We start from the raw sequence: 12,431 nt of genomic DNA on the forward strand, positions 1-12,431 counted from the left end.
CGTTTTCTTTGCAACTGTAGAAGTTGTCGAAGTTTGCTTCTTCAAAGCCAGTAGGAGAATGAAAGAGAGTCTGCTTGAAGTACACATGTATATCCTAAGCATACATACTTTCATATGTACACACATACATACATTCTATGCACACAATCAAGCAAGTGGTATCTCATCACCCTTTCCATACAATGTAAGTTAAGCATAGGGGTGGTATGCCACCACCTTTGCCATTTGCCACTGTGGAAGTAAAAGCTGGGTCCCTTTGCCACTTCTGTAATTGATTAGAAGCAAGCCAGAGGTCCTGCTCACATCCACAGAGAAGATTACTCAAAGATATGAAGATGAGGAGGTACGAATCATTGAAGACTCACGCCAAGAGCTGCTTACTCTAATCCTCAGGATACAGCCCACGTGCATAATGCGTCCATCCAAGGCCAGATGTCCCATGACTGTCATCCCATTACAGATCATTTCAAAAGATCAATTCCCAACATGCAAAGCAGGATTAAGAGGTAGAAGGGCCTAGGTTATCATCTGTGATAAACAACTACCAAGGCACAATTCTGGATGTGTGGACCCCTGAATGCTATGACAGGTTATCTTCCTGCAGCCTTCCCAGTTTATAATATGCAAGTAAGTAATACAGTAAGTGTAAAAATCCTGGTTTAATGTAGAGGTTGAGGGGAAGCAGGGGGTTGGAAGACAAAAGGAAATCATTGGCCAAGTCTGTCCTGAAATTCAACCTGGCAAATGTTGAGAACTTCTTGAGAACACAAAAATCCTCCTTTTGGACATCACCCACTGGGTTCTTTGTTCTGCCCTCCTTATTCTTGAAAAATAACACAAACTTGCAGCCTAAGAGTTATCAACAAGTTTTCTAGGTCCAGTAGGATTTTGAGGATCTGAAAGCCCCTACTATGGCTCCACTATGATTTGGCTCCCAAATTCATATGTTAATAATTCATGAGTGAATGGTACCAAGCATGAAAACCTAATCCTGTTATAGCGTTTAGAGGTTGGATATTACAGAAGTTAATAGGATTAGTTTAGGTCATTGGGATAGAGTCTCCTTGATAAAATCCTGATGACTTTATAAGGAAGGAAGGGTAGCTTCTGCTGCCATGTGATGCCCTGTGCCAGCTAGGAACTATCCCAAAATGGCAGCCAAGTCCATGGGATCACCTATTTTGGACTGTGAAACTCCAGAGCCAGGAGCCAAAGGAAACCTCTTTTCAGAAACTATCACATTTCAGGGATACATTTCAACAATTTCAGGTATTCATTAGAACAGCAGAAATCTGGGCCCAGCGGCGTGGCCTAACAACTGAAGTTTTTGCTTTGAACGCGCTGGGATCCCATATGGGTGCCAGTTCGTATCCAGGCAGCCCCACTTCCCATCCAGCTCCCTGCTTGTGACCTGGGAAAGCAGTAGAGAACAGCCCAAAACCTTGGGACTCTGCGTCCATGTGGGAGACCCAGAAGAGGCTCCAGGCTCCTGGTTTTGGATCAGCTCAGTTTTGGCCGTTGAGGCTGCTTGGGGAGTGAATTAGCAGACAGAAGATCTTTCTGTGTCTCCTCCTCTCTGTATATCTGACTTTGCAATAAAAAATAAATAAATCTTTTTTTTTTTTTTAAGAACAGCAGAAATCTGACTAGCACATCTCCTTCATTTCATCTTGTTGTGTCATTCTAGACAAGCTGGCTATGTTTCTACCAACACAGCTTCTTAAGAGCTTTGTAATCTGCTGCATTTCTCTGGGGTTCACTCAATTAAACAAAAGCCGTATGTACAGATATCTGCACGGTAAATTCCTTGTCTCCTGGTGAGACGCTTGCTGGAACATTCTCTGGTTTAACTGAAAGATCTGTGTGGCACACTCAAAATTACATTCAATGAATCTCTGAGTGTAACTGTCTCCTCTGATCCACTTTTTTTTCTGTGTTTTAACACGGTTGTTGCATCACACACACTAATACTTTTCCCTAGGCCAGGCTTTCCTGAGAATGAATCTCCTTATTTTAGCATCTAAATCATCTAAGTGGCATCGGAATTTTATTTGACTACAGACTGAGTTCTTTCTGTAAGAATTGTTCTTCAGTTTGTGCCTCTTCTCACAGAAAGAAAAAAAAACAAACAGGTGCTTCCTTTAACACTTTTCTTGGAAGATTCTCTAGCCATACAATCAAGTTCATCACTTACAGGTTGTGCTTGCCATGTGACAGCGGGAAACAATCTCCCCACGATTTATGTAACAGATATCCCCCTTCTTCGAGTTTGCAGTCGTGGGTTCCTCACCTGCTATCAGTCCTCACTCTGCACAGTCTCAAAGTCCAGCATTGTTCCAAGACTGTTCCTGGAAACATGGGCATTGTCTACTGTGTTTCTGGAAGTTCTTCCAGCCTTCATTCCCTGTCTGGCCACAAGACAGCCTTCTTAATTACTAGGCACTGAATTGCATCCCTCCCCAAATCCATACGTTGCAGCTTTACTCTCCGTGGGACTGTACTTAGGAATAAGAACGTTAAAGAATGTTCAGGTTAATTATAAACATAAGGGTGGATCACAACTGAATAGAACTGGCAAAGCAACAAGGGAGGAATAAACAACCCTGATAACAGCTTCACCTTTTTATTATAGCAGTACCGTATTTCCAGCTACCATGATCTACATTAGGTTTTTGGTTTAAGAAAAAGGTTTGTTTATTAGAAAGTGTTAGAAAGATTCCATAAGCACATTCACTCCCCGGATGTCTGCAAACTACTAGGACTGGGCCAGGCCATAGCCAGGAGACAAGAGGCTTTTCCAAGTCTCCTACCTTGCACTATCTTCTGAAATTTTTCCCAGATGTATTAACAGGGAGCTGGAATAGACATGGAGCAGCCAAGGCCACAAGCCAGCTCCCATATGAGATACCAACCTTGCAGGTGGTGGCTTTATTTGTTATGCCACAATGCCAGCCTCTACATTGATTCTCTATTACTGTGTAACAGTCACCATAAACTTGTCAGCTAGAAGCATACATATATATTAACAGCCTCACAATTTTGATGATTTCATATCAGATACAACTCAGCTGAGTCCACTGCTCCCCTTGAAGGGCTGACATACAGGTGTCAGGTAGGCTGCATCCGCCCTGCATTCCCATGCAAAGTCCAGATTATTCAAGAGTCTACTTCCAAGCTTTTGTAGGTTGCTGGCAGGGTTTGTTTCCTTGCTAGCCAGATGGAATGCGATATGGATACAAGATAGGAGGAGAAACCAAGAAAGGACCTGTTCATCATTAAGCATGGGCAGCCAAGCTCAGCGCTACTTGAGAGGGTCTGCGACCTTACAGAACACAGCTCAAAATCATCAGCTGGGAAGAAGGGAGTGGATTGCCCATCCATTCACTCTACCCTCTCAAGTGGCCAGGAGTTAAACCACTGGCAACTCCACAGTTAGCCACAAGTCCCCAGCAGCAAAAGAATGCCTTCAAGTGGGGAACGTCGGGAAGCCTGCAGCATACCTTTAAAGGAGAAGGGAGCAGAGGAGACAGAGTTACAGCACTAATAGAAACTGCTGTCTGTGTAGTAGCTGCTTTTATTTTTCTACTAAGTATTTTTTATGCACCTGTTATTTCCTAGGCAATGGCCTTCTAGAGAAGAGCAATATTTGGTCATATTTAACAATAGAGATAGAATTATAAAGACAAATGAAAATTTAATCAATGTTATAATAAAAAGTATAAACATTTTGTCAGGAAAGCTTTAAGAATGGAATGACCATCCCTTTTATAAAATGAAGTATAATTTTGGATTTTAAAGAGTGTAATCTTTCATGTCTAATGAAAGGATGCTGTAAGAAAATAATTTCGCAGGAGTCCTGTGGACTGTCCAAGGTGATTTCTACATCTGGGTTGTACCTGGTTTAGCTGCATGATCTTACCCACATTAGTCAGCCTCTCTGGGCTTCAGCTTTTTCATCCACTAACAATAGCTGTGCTAGTGCTGCCTCTCAGGGCTGATGTGAGAAGTGAACATGTTGAACAATCTACTGCATAAAAAGCATGCAGTGAAATAAATGTAAAAATCAAACAGAGCCACCATTGTGGCATAGCTGATTAAAGTCCTGAATGCAATGCCAGCATACCATTTGGGTGCCAGTTTGTGTCCTAGATACTCCATTTCTGATCCAGCATCCCACTAATAGCCTGGGAAAAGCAGCAGAAAATGGCCCAAGTGTTTGAGACTCTGCCACACACGTGGGAGACCCAGATGGAGTTTCTGGCTCCTGGCTTAAGCCTGGCCCCTTTGTGGCTGTGTGGCCATTTGGGCGGTGAAACAATGAGTGAAAGAGTGTGTCTGTCTGTCTCTCACACACACGCTCTTTTCCTTTCTCCCTCTCCTTTCAAATAAATTAAGATGTAATATTTTTAAATGAAACAAACCTACTTATCTCACAAAGTGTAATAATGTAAATTCTCAAGAACATGTTGAATTTATTCTCTATTGCAGACAGTGAAACAGACTATGTGAGTGTGTCTCAGTCCCTTCAAGAATACCATTTTCAAACACCTGTAGTAGTTAACTCTTTAATTTACACAAAATTACAGTACTCGGGAGCTTATCAATTTAAACAGCAAAACTCCCAAGTCTGTTTCACTCAGAGGTACTTCTGAGGGTGAATTTCCAGTGACATTTTACACCTCCAGACTGCAGGGTGATGGTAGGTGGGTCCTCACTCCACTGTGGAATGGGCGAGACCTGACTCCTTGCACCTGCACCTTGACCCTAGAAGGCCCTGCCTCATCAGTCAGAGTGTCTTGCTGGACATGGCAGCTGTTAGGCTATGAAAATCCATCACCTGGAAACCCTAACTCACTACCTAAAGACCATAGTGGTGGGAAACAGGCTTAGTTGAAAGCTTCACCCAGGAGAAATGAATGTGGAAAGAGGTCCCATTAAAATTGGCATGGTTTAAAAACTGTCTCCTAACTTGTACGGGAACAGAAGGCTGGAGAAGCTGCAGGAGATAAACCCTTCTCAGAAATGAAGCCCTGTGATACATTCAGGACATGTTCATGGTCATAGAAACAAACATTCTCCTTTGTGGTGCTGGGGAGTCATTCTTAATAGTCTTTGACTTTCTTTCACTGTCTGAAGAGTTTGGCAAGTATGGAAAATCATGGAGAAAAGCCCTGTAACTCTTCTACTTCCCACTGTTGAGTTTTGTTGCATTTCCTTTTGTCCTTTTAACATACATGTACACATACACACATACACAAGAGAAAGATTGATGAAGAAGTTTATGAAACTTTGATTTTACATATTTTATCTAGTGCAGCAGATCAAGGTATTTGTAGCTATGTCAGTAACTGTCATAGCACCTACTGGGTGAAAAAAAATGATCAATTTATTAAATAGTTTGCCCCAAACAATGTAATGTGATAACTCAAATATGCATAGCTTGAAATTTTAGAATACATTGCATTTTTAAAGCATTAATGAAATGCAAATAGTTGTTGGACACTAAACATGTTCAACTTTGGAAGCTGGCTGGATACTACACACCATCTAGTCTACATGGATTTTCAAACAAAAACTGGCTTTTAGGGGATGATGGGTCATGACAGTTGCCAAGCATACAGCTTTGCATTTGGTAATGTCATCAAGAAGCATGTAATCACATCTAATCTGTAAAGTCTAGCTACCTTGAGGTAATAAATTGCAAGGCATCTGACATGTTAAATATTGTCACATTCTTCAAAATCTTACAATGACTTGCCTCAACTGTGTGAGTTTTCTACAGTCTTGTGCTTTGCATTGACATGAAAGAGAATGAATGAATCTCCATGAATCTCCAGCTACTGGTTTATTCCTCAAATGCCCACAAAAGCCAGGGCTGGCTAGACCAAAACGAAGAGCCAAAACTCCATCAAGGTCTGCTATGCTAGTGGCAGGGGGCCCATCAGTTGAGTCAATGTCTCCTGCTTTTAAGACTGCATTATCAGGAAGCTGGAATGAAAGTAAAAACATTAGGACTCAAGCCAGCATTCGAGTTTGGGATGTGGATGATTCTCTCAAGGGGAGCTTAGCTCACTGCACCACAGTAAAATCTTTGAATGCACAATTACTCCTCATAGTCATTTGACCTATTTATAGTCTCACCTTGAAGTTTCAGAGCCAAATTAGCCCAATTAGCTGGTGGCACCTGCAGCCTGGTGTGCCGTGGCTTTCTAGCTTCCAAATCCTACGATCTTCATGATTTTAACAGTGATTTAGCTGTCAGGATAATGAACCCAAAACAGTAAACCATTTTTTTAATCTATCAGCTATGCTTCAGATTTTTAACTTAACAAATATAATGCCAAGGAATGGAAAGAACTTTGTAAATTGGCAACAGAGAAAAACTGGAAGAACATAGGAAAAATAAGAAAATAAATGTGAGATTGAAAATAGTATGACTTTTTATAATTTTTCACAAAAAAAGATGGATTTGGGGTGAGCACAGTTCAACAAGGGAAGATATTCATATGCTGCCCAGCATTGTATGTCTCCTTGACGTAGTGCTGTGGGCAACAGCTAGTTTTCATTAACTTTTCAATTAAGGACAGATCCTTCCTGGTTTTTCTCATTATGTATAAGATTGTGAGGTGGATCAAATGAAGAAATAACCTTAAAAAAAAGATGTTTTCTGCAAATATAGAACAGCTGTTGTGGCAGTAGATGGTCAAGGAGGTGGTGAGTACAGGAGTGACAGAGGCTCCAGAGATGATGATAGTGGAAGTAGTTGATGGATGTAGTGATGGTGGCAGCAATGACACTAACAGTAATACATTTTTCAAATGTCATGAGAGGATGCCTATAGATGTAGGTCTTAGTACGTTTGATGCAGCTATTTAAAAAGCAGAGACTGGATAATTTGTAAACACAGACTTATTTCTTAGACATCCAAAGGCTGAGAGTGCAAAATCAAGGGGCCCACACCTGGTAAAAGACTTCCTGGTGCTAGGATGGAAGTACATGTGTGCCATGGAGATGGAAGGAAGGATGGGATAAGAGAAGGGGACCTCGTTTGTATATAAGGAACCCACTCTTGCCATAGTTCATCTACTTCTCCAGTTACAGCATTAAGCCATGTGTAAAGGTTGAGCCCTAATGGGCGAAGATGAATTCATCACCTATTAAGGATTGCGTCTCCCTACACTGTGACATTACAGTGTTATGCTTCCCACACATGCAAAAGGATGTATTTATTTTATGAGCAATTAAAAAAGTTTGGTAACCCACAAACTTTTGAGTCTTTTGAGTCATTTGAGTCTTTCCATTTGGGGATGGGTGTTGCTATCCCTGTTTTACAGGTTGCTTATTTGAAGCTCAGAGAATGCAGGAACTTGCCAAAGGGCACACAGACATCACAAGGCAGAGCTGGAACCCAATACCTCTCAGTTCACAAGATGTTTCCCTACACAAAGCTGTATGAAAGGTTGCTGATAGTTGTTAGAGTTTAACAACATTAATAACATCTAAGGCAAAGATGTAAGGAATAAACATTAGCCTTAATTTCTTTTTAAAGATTTATTTATTTATTTATTTATATTGAAAAGGCAAATCAGGGTTATGGAGAGGAGGAGAGACAGAGAAAAAGATCTCCTATCCATTGGTTAACTCCCCAAATGGCTGCAAGAGCTGAACTGAGCCGATCCAAAGCCAAGAGCCAAGATCTGCTTCCAGGTCTCCCACACAGGTGCAGGGTCCCAAGGCCTACTGCTTTCCCAGGCTGTAGGTAGGAAGCTAGATGGAGAGTGAAGCAGCCAGGTCATGAGCCAGCACCTATATGGGATCCCAGTGCTTCAAGGTGAGGATTTAGCAATTGAGCCATTAAATTTTGAGAAAACAGATATGTGACTGAAAACCTCTTGCTTTATTTCTGTAATGTTTTACTCAATCCTGCATGCTACACTTTAAAAAAAAAGCACTGCCTATAACCAACTTCCACCTGCCCAAGTCCCATTGTTTTCTGTTTAGTTTCCGCATCAGTGTCTTTGCTCAGCATTTAACGGGCCTTTCATTCTGTATTTTTGACCACTCAACATGGACAAGACATAGTGTCAGTGCTTGGTGACAGAAGAGATTGAGTATGTCAGCAACAGATATTGATAGTAAACAGAGACAGAAGGCTGTGTGTGATCGGACCAAAGTCCAATTTCCAGGTACAGTTCTGTTTATTTGTATAGAAGGAACACTTCTGCCAAATTCTGATATATTGTGACTTTCTGTATGCTTTCCTGTAGCATTTTATTCTCTAATGCTAAACGTTAGATACAGTCATGAGTTAAAATTATCGTGACTACATGACATATTGTGTGAGGCACTGTGTGGGACTGCTGGGTCACAGAGACATGAATCATCACACTTGGTAAGTACTGCTAGATGCTGGGCCCTAATGCTGATAACTTCCAGCACCCTACCAGTAAAGCACAAGCTTGCACATCTAACATTTTCACCCTGCCTTGATATTATAAATTTTCCCAACACAAATGTTCCTTTTTCCAGGAGGATCTCATTGTGGTTCTTATTTCCTTCATTTTATTGCTAATGAACATCTCTTCATAGATTTCTAACTGTTGGAACACTCATTCAAATCTTTTGTCAGCTTCCCTTTTTATTGTAAGAATACTTACTGCCTTACTAAGAGTTTATTTAGTGTAATTAACTTTTTAATACTTATATAAAACCTGATTTCTTTGGGTGTTTTAAGTTACATAGCAACTATGTGCATTTATCTGTAAGCATTTTCATGTAAACATAGCATAGGGCAGCTGGGCTTTCTGTCATTTTGTCTTCGCTCAATCTGTCATCTATTGAAATTCAACACTTTCATATTTAGCATCATGACTCATCTTCTTGCTTTGACTAATTCCATATTCCTTAATGTTTTACTGACTGCATGTTATTATTTTCACCTTTTCTTTATTTTTTGTTGACATGATCGTATGCCTTCCAGTTCATTGCTTCCCTTGTTCTCTGGAGGTTTCTCCTTTTATCAGTGGGTTTCTTTCTCTCTGCTCTGCTCTTTGGATCAGATTGTTTCTTCCTTACTATGTTTTGTAAACAAACTCCCAACTGATTTCCATAATAGTATCTACTGTATCTACACCCATCCACCCCCAGATATTGCTAAATGTCCCTCATATCTACAATTGAAAACTTGGATCCATCTCTTTCATCCCTTTCTCAACTGTAATTGAGACTTGGAAGTACTCTAATTTCCCAGTTCTCAAGTTCTGATGAAATAATTTTATGCTTATAGTACTAAAGTACTAGATTGTGCTTCAAGAGTCATTTAATTATAAAGATTCATAGATAAACTTATCTGTCCACTCAGAATTATTTCTACAAATTATACACCAGCTGTGTTGTTCAACACCTCTTTCCCCACCTTCTCTTGTTTACCTCCAGGCCTATGTACCAGATCCTCATCATGTGATAAAACTTACTGGGATGACGTAATGTTCCCCATATGTCCTGGAATTCTACAAATGATGTGAATGATTGAGGAGCTGAATTTTTAACTTTGTTTTGCTACAATTAGCTTACACTTAAAATTCAGTAGTCACATATGACCGATGACTACAGCATGAAACAGGACAGGTCTTGATCATTTGTTACTTGGATACAGCCCTGGCTTGCTTATCTTGAGAATGTACATAAGGACATTTTCCTTAAGTCTAATAAGTAGTCATATATACATTTGTGTTTGGTTTTCCTGATAAGTAAATTATCTGTCTTAGCTTCATATCAACTTCCTAGCTCTGAGTTAGAGATTCTTATGCATTAGGATTATTTAGGAAGAGACACCTGGCACACAATGGGGGAAGCAGAAGAGGGCAGAAGGATGACCAATGTTATGGTACACTTTAGAGTGTAGGCTCAAGCTGGTCCCCCAGGGAGCTCTGGCGTCTGAATGGCGTCAAACAGTTAATCTTTCATTCTCCCTTATCTAACAGACATTGGCTGAGGGCATCTGCAAGAAGAGTAAAACTTCTCAGGGTTTGCTGGGTAAGCTAGAAGCTTAGAAAACCATGGGCACTTTTCAAGAGGAATAAATGGCTGTCAACTGGTTACCACCAGCCCCTAGTAAGGGGATCTGGTCTACCATCAGCAGCGTTCACTATAGAGCACTGCTTCTTTAAGTTGCAAGTTTTTTGCATAATAAGCCCACTGGTACTTTCATTCTTCTTGATTTCTTGTAAATATATTTTCCTTTATTGTTAGAGATAAAGAGTTTGTGCCTAAGTGTGTCCTCCTCGTTTTATTCTATCAACCCTTTGCCTAAGAGTGAAACTTTGGAAGTTGCATGCTCAGATCTGTTTTGTATTCTTTGGTACATGAAGGCTTCCACCTGTTCCTTTCCATCCTTTAGGCACCCTTTGTTTGGCATAATAAGTCCTTCCTCCACATCTCTCCTCCCAATAGGATTTTCATCTCTTTGTTTTACGATTTTTTCAGATTTTTCATCTAGATAGACCCAGCAGTGATCATTCAACCCGTGTACTGAATTGTCTGGATCAAGACACTCGTTTGCACCAAGCTTGAATCATCGGGAGATGCTATTGTTGACTTTTTAAAAAATTTTATTGCTTATGATGTTTACATGATTGATTAGGGTGGAAAGGGTCCAGGGTCAGGAGAAAGGAGGTGAGACCATTATTTCCACATTTTCTTTCTCTTCTTCCTGTATATCTGGGGGAAAGGGTGGGACAAGAGAAAAAGCCATCCCCAGCTTCCAAACCACCTCAGGACCCCAAGAATGGGAACAACCATCCAATGTCATCCCAAGGTGGCGCATGTTCTGAGGGTTCTGCTCAAGTGATTTGGATAGTTATGAAATGTCTGTCAATGTCACAGATCAAAGGATGAGGAAATACCTCCAAGGTCCATTGGTTGACACAGTCCACCTTAGAATCACCATTTGCCCAGGAATTTGTTGTCAGTTCTTGGCGTGGGTATTGATAAATCTGTTCTGCTGGCTTTCCTCTACATTGGTACCAGATATCCTCTGCAGATCCCAGTAGTCTGTCATATCCACCATATGCATCTGGGTATGCTGTCCAATGTACCTTCTAGGCCCCTGAGGAGGCTCAGTTCTGACACATACACTCTGGTGTCAGACCACAGGTCCTGCTACTGTCCTCATGGTTGGAATTCTGAGTCATGTAGTTTACTTGGGTGGGAGAGGGACCCTGAAAGAAATCTTTTCTGAGTTGATCTCAGACCTTATTCTTGTGTGCGCCTGCCTGCATAGTGTCTGGCTTATTCTGTCACCCAAATCACGCCTACATACACACTGGTAGTTGCAATTGTTAGGTCAGATCTATCTCCAGCCCTGTCTTTTATGCAAACCAGTAGGTACTGTGGCACAGCCCAACCCTGCCCACTACGCACACACTCAACCCTCACATACACCAGCAGGAGCTGCTGCCCAGTCAGAGTGACCCCAATGACCCCCACTAGGCCAGCCCCCATCATGGTTTCAATGCCTGCCAGCACATGCAGTGGACTGGTCCAATCTATCCCACATCTCATTCAGCACTCATATACATCATTGGGCATTTAAACCTAACTCAACCCAACCAACTCCACCCTCTAGCCCACACTCATGCCAGCAGGTGCCACCACCTGTCTAGCCATGCCTGCCCCAGTCCTGGTTCTCATGCTTGCCAGTCTGAGTTACAACCCATTAAAAAGGTGCCCACAGTTTCCATTACTGAACCCACTCCTTGCCCCTGATCTTGCGCCCCCAGGTGGTTCTGCAGTCTAGCTCTATAGGACTTGCCCCTTGCCAGCTGATGCTGCAGCAAAGTCCAACCAGCCTGCGCTTACTCTGGTTTATGCTTGTTCCAGTAGATACAGTCGATTAGCCCAGCCTAGCTCTCCCCCAGCCCAGTTCACATGCAGGCCAAGAAGTGTTGTGTCCCCGGCACAACCTGGTCTGCCCCTAGCCCAGCTTTCACACACCACAGGAGACTTTTTGTTGTTGTTGACTTTTACATGTAAGTTTTCAGCAATCTCTCCCGGTTACTAGGTATAAGTTTAATTTCCTCTGAGCCATTGTTCTTTTTTCGGCTGCTGGATCTCTTTAATTAAAATGAAATATGTACAGTCAAGCACCACATCATGAAATGGCAGTCACCGGTGCACCATACTTCCAATGGTATATATTATATGTGTGTGTGTGGTAGGTTTATTTATCTAGGATATTCACAAAACAAAGCACACACACACACACGTAAAATCTTCTCAGTTCACTGATGTCTAATTGTGCCTATTTTTTTGTTCATGATTAGAGCTAGCTAAAGTGGGTTCAGGAGCTACCCCTGAGCACTCTTGGCACAACGCACCCATTCTTGGAGGAAGCCCTTTTCTTTCTCCACTGTATCTTATGCTCTTCCAGC

At 41.6% G+C, this 12,431-nt stretch overlaps 1 protein-coding gene across 1 annotated transcript in view; it reads left to right on the forward strand.

Moving 5' to 3' along the window:
• The window catches only part of PAK5 (p21 (RAC1) activated kinase 5), a 240,972-nt gene that overhangs the window by 160,996 nt on the left and 67,545 nt on the right, over positions 1-12,431 (forward strand). The gene's annotated exons all lie outside the window — the stretch shown is intronic.

This window comes from Ochotona princeps, chromosome 22 (assembly GCF_030435755.1).
Source record: "Ochotona princeps isolate mOchPri1 chromosome 22, mOchPri1.hap1, whole genome shotgun sequence".
NCBI classification, from domain to species: domain Eukaryota; kingdom Metazoa; phylum Chordata; class Mammalia; order Lagomorpha; family Ochotonidae; genus Ochotona; species Ochotona princeps.